Source organism: Sander vitreus, chromosome 3 (genome assembly GCF_031162955.1).
Source record: "Sander vitreus isolate 19-12246 chromosome 3, sanVit1, whole genome shotgun sequence".
Classification (NCBI taxonomy): Eukaryota; Metazoa; Chordata; class Actinopteri; order Perciformes; family Percidae; genus Sander; species Sander vitreus.
In genome coordinates, this window is record NC_135857.1 from 16,373,856 (window position 1) to 16,381,261 (window position 7,406).

Here is a 7,406-nt window from a genome sequence, read left to right on the forward strand (position 1 = left end):
GGGTCTGATGACGCGCCGTGAAAACCCTCTATTAAGGCCGGTGTGGCCCCACCCCCCTTAGGTGACGTTAGCCTACCTAACGGCTGTCGACCATTAAATGGTTAATTACATCAACTTTTCAAGATTTCCCAAAACATATATGTATCATTAGATAGATGCTTATATTTGACTCAAAGAGGTTACATAATTTGTTAGGCTGTAATGTAATCAGCCTTTTCAACCTCCCGAAGCCATCTTCTTGTCGCCATGGAGGTCGGGAAGCAGATGAAGCTACATGAACACAAGACGAAATGTAAGTCTTGGGCTTGATGTCAAGCCCTGCCCACATCCAAGTCAGTCTTTTTTTTTTTTTTTGCCTACATCACTCCCCATACGCTCGAACGGACCAAGACGGTAGCGAAGCTGATATAGCCTCTTGTTTCACATTAAGTGATATAAACTGATGTAGGCTAAACACAAACGACATTTCATGAAATAACAGTGAACTGTAATTGGGCCCGTGTACTTTTTCGTTCATTTGATTTCCGATTTTGAAACGAAAGAGTGGTTCGGGAATAACGTAAAACTGCTCCGGTGAAAGCCTTGTTTTCATGAACTTCTGGGGCTAGCTGCTAACTAGCTCGGAAGCTAACATCTAATGACAGGCAGGTTGCTAATTAGCCAATGCTAAAAAGTATGGAAGTACTTGTTTCCCCTGCTTTCTTTCAATATTCCTCGGCATTTGTCTCTTGGTGTAGTATGCTAACATGCTCGTAGACATGTAAATTAACTGTTTGCGTGCCAGCTAGCTAAGTCAACGGTCAACAGCTTTTATATTGCAACGTGAAAGCTCAGGCTGCGTTAGCTTCAGCTAAGCCACAGCAGAAACTTGCACTACCCCGTTAAAATGTAACTTTAACCTTAGGATATAACGGTAATCACGTAGCGATTTTCCTGTCTAGACATCTGTATGTGTGTTCGACCTTTTGAAATACTTAAATTAGGTGTGTTACTGTGCAGGTCGCTGAGTGAAGCCGAATATCCGAGGAGCAGGGACCCTTTGCAGGTGTTTTGGATAAAATTAGCTGATTAGAGTGGGACACTTTGAGCTTACAATATTGGACCTTTTCACAATATTAACATTTTCTGAGGGTTTTCATAAACTGTAAGCCATAATCATCAAAATTATAACAAATACAGGCTTAAAATATCTCGCTTTGCATGTAATAAGTCTATATAATATATTAGCTTTACCTTTTATAAAAAGTACACTGGACCAATTACATTAACAACATGAAAACTTCACTGTTGCATGAAATGTCGTTTGTGTTTAGCCTACATCATCAGTTTCTATCTAATGTGAAACGAGGCTATATCAGCTTTGCGACCAGGCTTTTTTTTTTTTTTTTTCAAAAAACTTTATTATTTAAGTACAGATACATAAACACATTGAAAACATTAAATTCATACATACATACACGAAAAAGGGGCGCATGAAATTTACATTAAAGAGGTGTTAATTGTAAATGTTCAGAGTCCAGATGGCTTTCTTATTTGTCAGTCGTTTCAAAATATAAGTTTCAAAATTGGTGAATATTCGGTTTTCTTTCAGATCATTTACATTTATGGATATAACATTTTCAAATAAAATTAAAAGATTCAAAATGAAAACATGGCATTTATCCAAATAATTTGCTACCAAAAATGCTACCAGGCTGTCTGTCTTGGTCCGTTCGAGCGTATGGGGGAGTGACGTAAGCAAAGAAAAATGACTTACTTGGATGTGGGCGGGGCTTGACATCAGCCCGGTGTTGTGCCGAAATACGACTGCACGCTGCTAGAGGGCAATGTTGGTCAGTTACGTAAAATAGTTACGTGCGCCAATATTAACCAGGTCATTTTTGAAGGGCTTCAGCCCCGAATGTCATTAGCCTAGTTGTTGTAGGAAACACAAAGTTTAAGTTCTATATGGTTCAGGCTCAAACACACGGAGCTCTGGAGCAGACCCGTGCGTCGCTTTGTGTCCGTTCTGTAAAAATAAAGATGAGCAGCCCAGCTGGACAGTAGCAGCTTCAGTTAATTTGTCTCATTCAGAGACCCAAACGGGGATGTCTGTGTCTATCAGACTCAGATACTACCATATCAGCAGAGCAATAACGTAAGGCAAACCCAGCGCGCTACAAGTGTAACGTTAGTACAGCCATGAAAGCAAACAAACAGGATCAATGGAGATAGATTCTACCCGAACTAAAAAACCTCATTGTTTCTAGACAGTTGGATGACCAGAGACGTAACAAAACCCGGGTAAATATTGGAGATGTATTTGAAAGATGGAGACAGCTTAGAGCCCAAAAGTGAAGTGATCCCGACTGGTCCTGGCTAACGCCGCCATGCTAATGATAACCGCTAACGTCACCAGAGGACCAGGCAAGTAGGCTACAGCTGTTGACAACCACCTTGACAGACTTACGACAGAAACTGCAAGTTTGACTTCCTCTTAATGGAAACATGCAATTTAACTTTGGCAGAACAACCGTGTAGCCTGTTCGGCGGCCTTAGCCGACCAACAGGGAGTAATTTTAAGCCAAGAAAGTGTCTGTCAGTCAGGTAGAAAGGACCATGAGTTTGCAGTGTGTTTGGCGATTGTTGCCGTAATTTTAAAACGAAAGTATTTCTGTCAGTCGGGTGGAGAAGACGGCGAGGTAGTGGTATTTTTAGTGGTCCCTACTGTAATTTTAAGCCGAGAAAGTTTGTCTGTCATTCAGGTGGATTGGGCGGCAAGGTTGACACAATACACTATGACTTTTTATGACAAACTATACTTTGACTTTTTTGACATACTATACTGTCTCTTTTTTATGATTTTTTTTTCCACCATACTATACTATGACTTTGTTATGCTTTTTTCAACATGCTATATACTATGACTTTTTTATGATTGTTTTGATATACTATACTAGGACTTTTTATGATTTTGTTTTTACAGACTATACTATCACTTTTTTATTTTTTTTATGACATATATACTATGACTTTTTTGACATACTATGACTTTTTATGATTTTTTTGTTTTTGACACACAATACTATGACTTTTTTTCAACATACATCACTATGCTGCTGCTATAGACCTACCTTTCCATAGGTCTATAGTAGCTGCTTTGGCTTTGTTTATCCTTGCTGTAGAGAGCTCAAGCATAACTATGTCCAGAAAATACGCCACACTGTTTTATACCAAGCGAGTGGGGGGGAGTCAGCGTTGAGCTATCATTTTCTTGGTCGCGGTTGAGCCAGCTAACCAAACTTTCTTCTGTCTCCCAAGCAGATGTAATTTAGAGTCGTCATTAAGTAACAAAACAATCGGGTCAGTGGGAATTCGACATCCTATCACATCAGATATTATTGATGTTGTTTTATGTTTCCCAGACCATGTGTAGGAAAGTTCCAGTTAGTTCAGGTTGACTAGGGTGTAGGAATGCCTTTTAGAGACGTATCTCTTCTGAGGAGTCCAATATGTCCTATGACATATGTTAAAGTGGATCTGCTGGTGATTTGGGTTCTTGGAACAGTGGGAAATGTCCCAAACTGTCTCCCAATTAATTACGTTCCCCTCCGGGCTCAGCTCTCGCTCCCATTTCTTTACTATTGGGAGTTCTCCTACGGATACTTGCATCAGTTTAGCATAAATCCTGGACACTAATCCTCTCACAGGAAAATCAACAAGCCATTTAATGACTGGGTGGGTCTCAAGACTGTTTCCCCATGATACTCCATAACATTTTAGGGCTGACCTGATGCGAAGATAAAGGAAGAAGGATGTCCTAGGGACCTCAAAGCTAGTTCTCAGGTCCTCAGAACTCAACATACCTTCCCCATTGAATAACTGGTCTAGAGTATAAATACCTCTGTCACTCTACTGGTTACAAACAAAAGGTTTGTTACCAGACATTAAATGCATGTTGTGCCAAATTGGGGTGCTCAAATGCCACTTATTCGTGTAGCGTAGTTGCTCCTCCACCTGTTTAAAGTTAGTCAATGTGTTGGTGATAATAGGGCCATAGGCTAGCATACACTTTTATGATTTTTTTTCAACATGCTATACTATGACCTTTTTCGAAACACTATACTATGACCTGAAGAAGGCTGTCTGTGCAGCTACGTGTGGGTTGTTTCTCCCTATGTCTTTTATAAAATAAAAGGCTTTTTAAATGATTTTGAAGAAGAGTGCCTTGGATTTTCCTTTTTTTTTTCTACACTAATTGAATACCCAACCCCTAGGGTTGGGCATCGTTTGGATTTTAACGATTCTAATTCCAAATCCAATTCTTCCTTTCGATTCCGGTTCTTATCGATTCCGATTCTTTGAGGGGTGGAGTTGAAACGGGTCACGTGCCTATTTTCACAAATAAGAGGAATGTTTTATTTTGATTCAATGGTGGTTTGCAGTTTTACAGCTTTTTCAACATAAAATAAAGCCACATTAGAGCGCTGCTTACTGTGCTCCAAGGCTGCAACACAAGCGCCTGGCTGCTTCGGAAACCAAAACTTAGGCATATTAAATTGGGAAGCGATGATCGGATTTGAAATCAAATCCTCCAAACGATTCCAAACATTCCGATGGAATCGTAATTTTTGAAACGATTCCAAGTAGGAATCGGTTCTCGATGCCCAACCCTACCGACCCCAAACGGCACCTTCAAACATTTGACTGAACTTCCTGAGCACCTTGGACTTTTACAGTGACTTTTTTTAATGACTTTTTTGACATTCTATACTATGACTTTTTTGACATACTATACTATGACTTTTTATGATTTTCTTTGACTTTTCTATGGCTTTTTATCGACATACATCACTGACTTTTTATGACTTTTTTCGACATACTATACTATGACGTTTTTATGAATTTTTTTTTTTCTTACAGACTATACGACTTTTTTGATTTTTTTTTCGACACACTATACTATGACTTTTTATGAATTTTTTTGACATACTATACTATGACTTTTTATGATTCTTTTTTTGACACACTTTACTATGACTTTTTTCGACATACTGACTTTTTTTCTCAATTTTTTTTCAACATACCATACTGACTTTTTTTTTTTCTTTCAACATACTATGCTATGACTTTTTTTGACATACTATGACTTTTTCTGACTATTTTAAACACAATATACTATGACTTTTTCATGACTTTTTTTTCTTCATACTGTACTCTCTTTTTTTATTTATTTTTTTCAACACACCATGCTATGACTTTTTTCAACACACTATACTATGACTTTTTTCGACATACTATACTATGATTTTTGTCGACATACATCACTGACTTTTTTCAACACACTATACTATGACATTTTTATGATTTTTTTCTACATGCTATACTATGACTTTGTTCGACATACTATACTATGACTTTTTTGACATACTATGACTTTTTCTGATTTTATTTATTTATTTTTTACACCATACTATGACATACTATTCTATGACTTTTTTTCGTCATGTACAATGACCTTTTTTGACACACTATACTATGACTTATTACTTTTTCAACATACTATACTACGACGTTTTTATGATTTTCTTTTTTTCAACATACTATACCATGACTTTTTTCAACATACTATACTATGACTTTCTATGATTTGTTTTTGACACACTATGCTATGACTTTTTTATGACTTTTTTGACATGCTATACTATGACTTTATGATTTTTTTTTTTTTACACACTATACTATGACGTTTTTATGATTTATTTTTTTTTCAACATACTATACTATGACTTTTTTGACATACTATGACTTTCTATGATTTTTTTTTTTTGACACACTATACTATGATTTTTTTATTTTTTTTTATGGCTTTTTTCCGACATACATCACTATGACGTTTTTATGATTTTTTTTTTTTTCTACATGCTATACTCTGACTTTTTTCGACACACTATTTTTGACACACTATATTATGATTTATTTTTTTTTTTATGACTTTGACATACGGTACTAAGACTTTTTATGATTTTGTTTTTGACACTATACTATGACTTTTATTACTTTTTTCGACATACTTTACTACGATGTTTTTATGATTTTTTTCAATATGCTATACTATGACTTTGTTCGACATACTATACTATGAGTTTTTTAACATACTATGACTTTTTGGATTTTCTTCGACATATTATGCTATGACTTTTTTGTGATTTTCTCTCTCCTTTTTTTCCTCCAAGATACTATGCTAGGACTTTTTATGATTTTTCTTTTTTCCCACATACTATACTATGACTTTTAAAAAAAATACAATACCATGACTTTTTTGACTTTTTTTGACACAGACTTTTTTCCACATACTATACTATGACTTTTTTGACATACTATACTACTTTTTATGATTTTATTTCAACATACTATGACTTTTTATGATTTTTTTCCACATACTATACTATGACTTTTTTCGACATACTATACTATGATTTTTGTCGACATACATCACTGACTTTTTTCAACACACTATACTATGACATTTTTATGATTTTTTTCTACATGCTATACTATGACTTTGTTCGACATACTATACTATGACTTTTTTGACATACTATGACTTTTTCTGATTTTATTTATTTATTTTTTACACCATACTATGACATACTATTCTATGACTTTTTTTCGTCATGTACAATGACCTTTTTTGACACACTATACTATGACTTATTACTTTTTCAACATACTATACTACGACGTTTTTATGATTTTCTTTTTTTCAACATACTATACCATGACTTTTTTCAACATACTATACTATGACTTTCTATGATTTGTTTTTGACACACTATGCTATGACTTTTTTATGACTTTTTTGACATGCTATACTATGACTTTATGATTTTTTTTTTTTTACACACTATACTATGACGTTTTTATGATTTATTTTTTTTTCAACATACTATACTATGACTTTTTTGACATACTATGACTTTCTATGATTTTTTTTTTTTGACACACTATACTATGATTTTTTTATTTTTTTTTATGGCTTTTTGCCGACATACATCACTATGACGTTTTTATGATTTTTTTTTTTTTCTACATGCTATACTCTGACTTTTTTCGACACACTATTTTTGACACACTATATTATGATTTATTTTTTTTTTTATGACTTTGACATACGGTACTAAGACTTTTTATGATTTTGTTTTTGACACTATACTATGACTTTTATTACTTTTTTCGACATACTTTACTACGATGTTTTTATGATTTTTTTCAATATGCTATACTATGACTTTGTTCGACATACTATACTATGAGTTTTTTAACATACTATGACTTTTTGGATTTTCTTCGACATATTATGCTATGACTTTTTTGTGATTTTCTTTTTTTTTTTTTCTCTCCTTTTTTTTCCTCCAAGATACTAT